The sequence below is a fragment of the Spinacia oleracea genome, chromosome 4 (assembly GCF_020520425.1).
Source record: "Spinacia oleracea cultivar Varoflay chromosome 4, BTI_SOV_V1, whole genome shotgun sequence".
In the NCBI taxonomy this organism is placed as follows: domain Eukaryota; kingdom Viridiplantae; phylum Streptophyta; class Magnoliopsida; order Caryophyllales; family Amaranthaceae; genus Spinacia; species Spinacia oleracea.
In genome coordinates, this window is record NC_079490.1 from 89310050 (window position 1) to 89320267 (window position 10218).

Genomic DNA, 10218 nt, shown 5'->3' on the forward strand with positions numbered 1-10218 from the left:
CTTAGAACTCTATCAATCCTGGAGAACACTCTATTTGCTCCCTCCTGTTTATTATTCCAAGTAAAATGCCTTCCCACAGTTTTGATGACAGATAAATTACACAAGCTCATGCAGTTACTCATGGGTTGAATTTCATTGAGTCTGACTGTTGATCCAATTCTGTCTTCCAGTTCCATGACTGCATTAAAGTCTCCCATCACAACCCAAGGGTCATTGCACATGCTTGCAATACTCTTAAGGCTATCCCATAGAGGCTCCCTATCTTTGGGAAAGTTAAACCCATATACAAATGTGCCATAGAAACCCACACCAGACCCTTTAGTGACTATATGACAATGGATCAACTGGTTGCTCATATGTATGATATCCACTTCAAAAGAATCAGGATCCCATGCAATCAGAATCCTACCATTTTGATGACAGCTGATATTCGTGGTGAAGCACCAGTTGGGGCAAAGATTTAAATACAGAGCACCCAACTTAGCAGCCTTCACCCTAGTTTCCAAGAGGCTAAACAGTTTAACTTGGTGGGTAGCTATAAGCTTCCTCACCTCATTCTGCTTATCTATTCTGTTTAGACCTCTCACATTCCAACAAAGAACACTATCCATTAGGCTGAAGGGACGTCAATCCCTTGCCTAATTCAACACTCTCATCATCTGACTCATCATACTCAGTGTCAGTATCATTCTCAACATCAGTTTCACCCTTCTCTGCAGAGAGCAAGTGAAAAGAGTTCCTAGTAACCACAGGTTTAAGATGTTGCCCCCTGTGTTTGCTGAAACCTACAGCCTGAGTGAACCCCTCCAAGACATTGGTTTCCACAATCACCTCATTTACTGGTTGATCATTAGTAGGCTTCCTAACAGTGTGAACAACAGGTGCCACCTGCTTAGGAACCCACATTTTCTTGGTTTTCTTGGTTCCTTTGTTTTTGCATTGCACTTGAGTGTGACCAATACCCTTGCAAACAGAACAACTGACAGGTAGCCAATCATACTCCACAGTTTGAGCAACTGTGGACCCTTCTTCATTCACAAAATATATTGTGTTAGGGTAGGTTTGTTCTAAAGTAACTTCCACCAACACTTTAGCAAACATCAGTTTATCACGATTCTTTGTAGCTTGATCTACCTTAATTGCACTACCTACTTGACCAACAATTTTGAATAAGCTTTTCTCCCCCCAGTATTTCACATTCAACCCAGGCAACTTGATCCATAGGGGTAACTTTTTAACAGGTTCTTTAGCATAATTGATTTCTGGTGTCCAAGCTTTGATAACCAAGGGTTTGGAATCAAAGAATTGAGGGCCTCCATTCAAAACCTTGTGACAATTCTCCATTGTAAGAAAACGGACCAAGAAAATCCCCTTCCCCACCAATGAGACCTTGTCCACCCCTAGTTTCCCCCATACTCGATGCACATACCCTTCCATAACATTTTGTGGTGGATTAGCCCCCAAAATGTAACAAACCAGGGCTGAATTCCAGTATTGCACCTCTTCTTCAATGTCCTCCAAATCAATTTGAACAGGGGTAACCACATCATCATGATTAATCAATGGAGCAGGCATACTATTGTTCTCATTATCATTCAAACCAATCACAGTGTTCATAGTATTAGTCATATTCAAAATAGGGGAAGGGTGTGATCGAAAGTGGGTTCGCACATCCTTACCTTGACTAAGACCATTGATCCACGCGTTAAAATCCGAACGAACCTGTGATCATTGCTGTAGCGCAGCCAAACTAGAACGTGGAGTGTAAATTGTTGGTTCAATCGCAATCTCATCATCTGGGTATTCCGCAGAAATTTCAGAAATGTTGTCATCACCCACCATTGTTGTGTTCATGGAGTTCTTCGAGCTTGCACGTGTTAATGGCTTGTTAGTGTTGGTTCCAGGTTGCGCATTCGTAACCTTTGGAGGTCTGCCTCGAGGTCTAGCCATGGCGGTCGAGGAGAGAGAATCTCCCGAAAACCTCTCGAGCAAGCAACACTATTATTATTTATTATTTATTATTTATTATTATTATTATTATTATTTATTATTTATTATTTATTATTTATTATTTATTATTTATTATTTATTATTTATTATTTATTATTTATTATTTATTATTTATTATTTATTATTTATTATTTATTATTTATTATTTATTATTTATTATTTATTATTTATTATTTATTATTTATTATTTATTATTTATTATTTATTATTTATTTCGGTAATATATTCTGTTAAGTTAAGTTCAGTTAAGTTCAGTTCAGTTCAGTTCAGTTCAGTTCAGTTCAGGAGCATTCAGTTCAGTTCAGTTCAGTTCAGTTCAGTTCAGTTCAGTTCAGTTCAGGAGCATTCAGTTTAGTTCAGTTCAGTTCAGTTCAGTTCAGTTCAGTTCAGTTCAGCTCTAAAGAACAGGGCCTTACTATGGTAGATTATAGTTTTTTTTTTTTGTTTTGTGTCATCGGCTTGACGTTAGAAAAGACGTTTATGGTATTCTAGATGCATATCCCGTGGCTCCCTTGGTATCACTGCATCATCTTGTTGATGCAAAGCCATTGTTTCCAGGTGAAAATCAGGTGGACTCTCTAAGAAGGTTATTGCAGTGATACCAAGGGAGGTTCCCTTCGGCCTTTGGACTCGATGATGAAACGTATTTGTATATCGGGTTCATTGTTTGTATAATGGTTAAGGCCATTCGGTGAGATCAACAACAAATATTGCTTTGAGTCTGGTGGTGACTGCTTGGACGAAGTCAAGGAGATTGGTGAAGGTAAAACTGTAAGCACGTATAAGGGGCCGCTGCTGCTCTGTCGGTGGAGAGTATTGCAGTATCTCCTTTAAAGACCGGTCCTGAAAGTGGATGAAGGTTTATTTCCTTGCTCTTTTTTCTTGGAATATAGAAAGAAGAAAATTTCTTGCTTATTGATTTTCTCTCTGTTGTGCATTGTGCATTTTAGCTACTGTGTGTTGAGTAATTTGAGTAAGTGATCATATTTTCAAAAACGAAGAATGAATTATTATGACCTTGAAGGGGTGGAGTTAGAAACTTATTAACAGGGGTTTACATTAATATGAAACTGATTTATTTTAATTTAAGTGTCATTGTTTTAAGTTTTTATTCCATGATTTTGGGAGTACAAAAAACTTAGCAGTAGCTCACATTATAGGACTATTCACACTTTTTTTTTGGATATTTGGATCTGTTTTCTTCACGATCTGTTGCTCGGTGGTAGAGTTTGTTCATGATAAAAATTTGTGGTCTTATTGCTTGAATTCGTTCTTTGTTTCTCTTTCAATTTATTTTGTAGTTTAATAATACTTTTATCATCTTATATTTCGAATTTAGCAAAAACCTCATGTAATTTGTTTAAATTGTTGGGTTTTGTTTTTTGGTTGATCTAAAAATGAGGTTTAAGTTTCACTAAACCTTTGTGTGATTGTGCTGCGGTTTTCTTTTGGTTTATTTTAAAAAAGGACTCCAGGTTCTATTTTAGGCTAGTAATACCACATCAAAGCCAAAGACTCCAAGGCTGGGAAGTAGCACCTGTAAGGCTATAACTATGGGATGCAGAACTTGACTCTCCACTGCTCCAAAGCTTCAAGACTATATAAAGTAAGAGATTTTAGATGTGGTAACTGAGTAACTGACTAAAATGAGGGATAATCTTTCAATTTTTGCACTGCGCAATAGTAATAGAAACAAGGCTAGACCATTTATCTAACCACATACAGGGCAATCCATCTCCAACTTAACACATAATGTGTAGCATTTTGAGACTTATTTGTAGTTGCAACAGATTTACCTAATTCGTGGTTCGCTAGGGGTACGAGTTTGGGTTCGCGATTCGTGGGTTGGCTGGTTTTAGGTTCGCAAGAGGGGTTTGAAAAACTTTTTTTCCAGGTCTTGGTCCGATGTACCATCAGTACCACATTCCAGATAATAGTTCAGGGTAGAAGGACGGGGTTGAGTAAATCTGGTGACTGTTTTAGAGAACTTTGGTGCCTATAATTTGTTATGTTATATCTTAAGAACATTACAGTACCTTGTAAAAAAAATTGAAGAAAGAAGTTGCAGTTTGTGTAATCGTGAGTTGGATGAGGTAGAATTAATTTCATTCTTCTGATTTTAATGGGAATTATAGTTGCAAACTTCCTTTAATATCAATTGTAGCTTAGATAATTTTTGGTCCTCGAATGCGATTAATGATTCATGCAAAGCTCGCCTCTTATATGTGTATCGCTCATGGTTATCTTAGCTTTGCAGTTTCTGTGGGTGTTCTGTTCCGAGGGAAACCAGTAGCTGCTGATGTGGTAAATAGCTCTTTTTTTCACAATAATTGATTATGTTTGCATTAGATTTGATTTTAGTAGAGATTCTTAACATCCTTTCTATGCTTCGAGAATGTTATGCATGAATATACTCTGACTGTCTGACATTCTAAACTATTCTATTATGTGTCAGGTGTTTGCAACCTATGCAATGGTGGTGTGAAGTTTGTTCGTGACAATGACCGCAATAGGTTGGTTTCTTCCGTTGCTCCTCCAAGATCTTTACCTGTTTCCTTATGAAGTTACTATGCCACACATTTAAGGCACTTATCAGCAATTTACTATCAGGAGGAAGTCCATATATATATATATGTTTGTATTACATGCTTATGTCTATAACAAATGAAAAGGAATCTTTGCTTAGTGCATATGCTAATAGTATGATCATCTGATATTTACATGGTTTCGGGTAGAAAAAATTTGTAGATGTAAGATTAATTGTTTTATATTGGGTATTATTGCAGGAAAATCAGATATGAAGCTCTACAAAGTGAAGCAGGAAAGAATTTGTTAAGGAGATCAGGAAGAGCTCCTGATGATATATCAAGTGTTGTCCTGGTTGAAAAAGAGCGGTACGAGTTTGTTTTGAGAATATACGAGTTTCTTGGCCTATTGATCTAGACTCGGACAAGAAAAAAAAATCGCTGCTCCATGATCTAGATTCTGTTATCTACTGACTCATGTAGGAGATGTTTGGGGAGCAATCTGTGATTATTACTTATTAGAGCATCTCCAATGATTGTGATCCTCCGTAGTTGCTAGCTTGCTGCATACCATTACCAACACAAACTGGAAAATCGATAAGTTTGTATTGGTAGAACATCTATTAAAGGCAAGATTTCACATCAAGCTGGAAGTTCAAAAATAGTACAAACTCTGGGAACATCTTTAAAGTAAAAGTAATGAAGTATTGGTGATTTTCGGGTAGGAATAGTGTAATACCCCACCTCACCATGAACATCTGTGCATTTTTCTATTTTCTCATCCTTAAATATACACTTTTATGCAATTTCCAAGCAAATACTGCACTATGTGGCCTTTACAACTAGTTCAGGCTTTTACAAATGCTGCATCATGCTTCAGTTATCTGTCACTGAACTTCTATTATTTTCTTATTCCTTAACTGAGGCATATCTCAGATTCATAGTACTTCATTTCATTAAAACAAACCTACCTGCTCTTTCTTCCACCGACCCAAAACGATGGCTAAGCTTCAAATCGATGTCTTCTTACCACCAATCTGTTGACTGATTTAAGGCTGATTTGCACTGATCTGCTCTGACTGGTCTGTTGCTGAATGATCTGCATGATCTGTTGCTGAATGATCTTCATGATCTGATCTGCTGATACGCGCGCTGCTGTTGACTGGTCTGCTGCTACCCTGTTGTTGCACTAGTGCAATGTTGCTGGCTGCTGGATTATTGTTGTTGCTGCTGCTTGATTATTGTTGTTGTTGATGCTGTATTTTTTAATGCTGGTTTCTGCACTTGTGTGAATGTTCTAACCACCACATTTTGTATCTTTTACTTGATGCAGGAACACCCTAGGTACCGTGAATAATAACCAAATTGTGAAACGTGGATACTAGTTACGGGAGGAAAGATAGGGAGGAAAGATAGGGACAGAGAGCATGGGACAAACATGAGTTTTTGTCTTTTGGTTCGCAGCAGGAAATGAATGCTTTAAATCTAAAGGTGTGTAATTTGTATGTCTATGTGGGTTTGTCATTCATTTTCTATGATTTATATTTGCCCATAGACTTTCAAACCCTTTTTTTGGCTACTTTGTGCTAGCTGCTAAGAATATGTGAAGATTAAAGTTGGTGGTCAATTTATTTAACTTTCAAAAACACATGTTAGAGAAATTTCTGCTTTGCCCTCCTACTTAATTATGACAATTTTGAAGAAATGCCTTGAAATTTAGTACCCATGTACTTTGACAGGATTTACGGGGTGACCTTTACTAAAAACGTTTAGGCGTGCATAACGAACTTGAAATGAGTTTAATAAACGTATAACTAATCATATGAATCGTGAAAAACGTTTAGAATATGGAAATAGGTTCGTTTGTTGGTAGTTGGGATCAAAAATGCCATTTTTGGCCATAAATGGCCTATATCGACCCAAATGACCCTTAGGCTTGCATAACGAACTTGAAATAAGTTTCATAAACATATAACTAATCATGTGAATCGTGAAAAAGGGTTAGAATGTGGAAATAGGGTCGTTTGTTGGTAGTTGGGATCGAAAATGCCATTTTTGGCCATAAACTAGTTTTTGGCCCGGGCGATGCTCCGGGTTACTACATTAAAGACATTCACATTTACTTATATTTTCTTTTTGCAATGATAACATGAACACATGTAATAGCTTAGTGGTAAAGACTTTAATCTTTAAACTCAAGGTCAAGGGTTCAAACCTTATGCAAACCTTGTTTGATATTTTTTTTAATGTGTATGAAGATTACATTGAGCAAATCATCCATAAGAAGAGCGCCACGTGTCACATAAACTTTCTTTTAAACGCCTTTTAATATATAGTATAGATGTCCTATATCGACCCAAATGACCCTTAGGCTTGCATAACGAACTTGAAATGAGTTTTATAAACATATAACTAATCATATCAATCATGAAAAAGGGTTAGAATGTGGAAATAGGTTCGTTTGTTGTTAGTTGGGATCGAAAATGCCATTTTTGGCCATAAATGGCCTATATCGACCCAAATGACCCTTAGGCTTGCATAACGAACTTGAAATGAGTTTCATAAACATATAACTAATCATATGAATCGTGAAAAAGGGTTAGAATGTGGAAATAGGTTCGTTTGTTGGTAGTTGGAATCGAAAATGCCATTTTTGGCCATAAATGTCCTATATCGACCCAAATGACTCTTAGGCTTGCATAACGAACTTGAAATGAGTTTCGTAAACATATAACTAATCATATGAATCATGAAAAAGGGTTAGAATGTGGAAAAAGGTTCGTTTGTTGGTAGTTGGGATCGAAAATGCCATTTTTGTCCATAAATGTCCTATATCGACCCAAATGACCCTTAGGCTTGCATAAAGAACTTGAAATGAGTTTCATAAACATATAACAAATCATATGAATCGTGAAAAAGGGTTAGAATGTGGAAATAGGTTCGTTTGTTGGTAGTTGGGATCGAAAATGACATTTTTGACCATAAATATCCTATATCGACCCAAATGAACCTTAGGCTTGCATAACGAACTTGAAATGAGTTTCATAAACATATAACTAATCATATGAATCGTGAAAAAGGGTTAGAATGTGGAAATAGGTTCGTTTGTTGGTAGTTGGCATCGAAAATGCCATTTTTGGCCATAAATGGCCTATATCGACCCAAATGACCCTTAGGCTTGCATAACGAACTTGAAATGAGTTTCATAAACATATAACTAATCATTTTAATCGTGAAAAAGGGTTAGAATGTGGAAATAGGTTCGTTTGTTGGTAGTTGGGATCGAAAATGCCATTTTTGGGCATAAATGACCTATATCGACCCAAATGACCCATAGGCGTGCATAACGAACTTGAAATGATTCTTATAAATATATAACTAATCATATGAATCATGAAAAAGGTTTAGAAAGTGTCCTTAGGTTCATTTGTTGATATTTTGTATCAGAAATGCCATTTTTGGCCAAATATGATCTACATCGAGCTAAACGAGCCTTAGATGTGCATAAAGAACTTGAAATGAATCTTAGTACACTCAGAAAGTTGTTTTCGCGGCCAATATAATTTCTGTTTTCGCATATGAAACTTAATTTAATTTATTGGTTTGCATGTATGTTGTTCTTTTAAAGGTTTTCAAAACTCCAAGGGAGGGGCCCTTTACCAAAGAGGAGTTGGATGAAGTTCGAGACAAGTGGATAATTACTCCAACGATTGTGAACTACCCTCAGTGTAAAAAATAGAGCAGTCTTGTAGTTATTCGTGACTCTTACATTATTTTGTTATTTATCGATTTAATTAATTAAATTTGAATTAATTCGGTAATATTATTGGAAATTTGAAATTTATATCATTTTTGAGGAATGCCAAGCTGATGTTTGATGAAACAGTATTTTATAAATTATAATGTAGAATTTTATATTGCAAAATCAGAAATTACATTGCAGAATATCAGGATTTATATTGCAGATTTTTTTTAAAAAAAAAAATTAAAAAATCAAAAGTTGCCCTTGTTTGTAAGAAGAGCAACTTATGTGAAGCTTATAAGTAGCCCTTGTTTGCAACAAGGGCAACTTATAAGCCTCACATAAGTTGCCCTTGTTTGCAACAAGGGCAACTTATAAGCTTATAAGTTGCCCTTGTTAAGGGCAACTTTTGATAATTTTACAAAAGTGACCCCACCATAGGTGGCACTTATGAAGGGCAACTTAACTTATGATGTTTTTACCTCTAGTGATTTTCAACCCATTATAGAATTTGGAAATTGGAGTTGATTATTTCAAGGGATTTTCAACCCATTATAGAATTTGGAAATTGGACTTGTATTATTTCAAGGGAATTTTAACCCATTATAGAACTTGAAAATTGGACTTGTATTACTTTAAGGGATTTTCAACCCATTATAGAATTTGGAAATTGGACTTGTATTATTTCAAGGGATTTTCAACCCATTGGAAATGTTTTTGAACTTGTATTTGGGAGCAATGGAAGGCAAGAGTTTTTTTGTAGTTTGAAAGTGAATTTGAAATTCAAATTTGATTCGGAATTTGAACATGGAAATGGAAAAGAGGCATTTTGTATAGAATATGAGGCCTTGGACTTGAAAATTCCGGCATTACGCCGCCATGGATTTAAGGCATTGGATTTGGAACTTTTGATTTTTTGAAAAGGGGATTTGAATAGGGACTTGAAAGTTGAAAGTCCAGCATTATGCTGCCGTGGACTTGGGATTTTGAGGTGTTGGTCATAGAATTTTGAATTTGAATTGAATGTGGAAATTCGGCATTACGTCATCATGGATTTGGAATTTGAAGTTTTCGAATATAGGACTTGAAATTTGAAAGATTGAATTTAGGAATTCGAACTTGAATTTTGAAAGGTTGAATTGAAAAGTTGGCATTATGCCATCATGAGTTTGGACATTTGAACTTGAGGTTTTGAGGTTGGAATAGGAGGTTTGAGTATTGGAATTATGACGCCGTTGGATTTGAATTTTGAATTTGGAACTTGAAATTTGAACTAGAAAATCCGACATTATGACGCCGTTGGATTTGAATTTTAAATTTGGAACTTTAAATTTGGCCTAGAAAATCCGGCATTATGACGCCGTTGGATTGAATTTTGAATTTTGGAATTGGAATTTGGACTAGAAAATCCGGCATTATGACGTCGTTGGATTGAATTTTGAATTTTGGAATTGGAATTTGGACTAGAAAATTCGGCATTATGACATCGTTGGATTGAATTTTGAATTTTTGGAATTGGAATTTGGACTAGAAAATCCGGCATTATGACGCCGTTGGATTGACTTTTGAATTTGGCATTTGTGCGTGAGGCGTGTTTAAGGGTTTTGAATCGAATGAAGTGGCACTCCTAAAAGACTCTAAATCGGTGATTTTAGATGCATGAAGTTTGAATGATGCTCCTAGGGGTTTGGTTTCCTCGTTGGAGGCTAATGATTTTGGCAAAGCTAGAACTCGAGGTTAGTCATTCACGCGTGCAAAGACGCCCACACAACGCACAAAGAGCACGTTCTCACACTAACATGGACATAAATGCGACATGCAAAGTTCTCAACCTAAGGTCGGTATAAGTTTTATATGATGCAAGTGGTAGGCTTTGGGTTTCAAAAGGGTACTTGACGAAAAGGCGGATCTGGAAACAACTTGCACATCCAACTAAGGGAC

General features: G+C 36.2%; 1 long non-coding RNA gene across 3 annotated transcripts; it reads left to right on the forward strand.

The window, feature by feature from the left end:
• Positions 1-2131: 2131 nt before the first annotated feature.
• LOC110798781 (uncharacterized) lies at positions 2132-8384 on the forward strand. Of its 3 annotated transcripts, none has more exons than XR_008919585.1 (6): positions 2132-2869; positions 3478-4314; positions 4466-4523; positions 4797-4904; positions 5869-6026; positions 8164-8384. It is a non-coding gene; the product is annotated as an uncharacterized lncRNA (long non-coding RNA). The 3 variants fall into 3 exon arrangements; XR_008919586.1 differs by having other exon boundaries at positions 2235-2869; positions 4268-4314; XR_002536211.2 differs by having other exon boundaries at positions 2238-2869; positions 4260-4314.
• The last annotated feature ends 1834 nt before the right edge of the window (positions 8385-10218 follow it).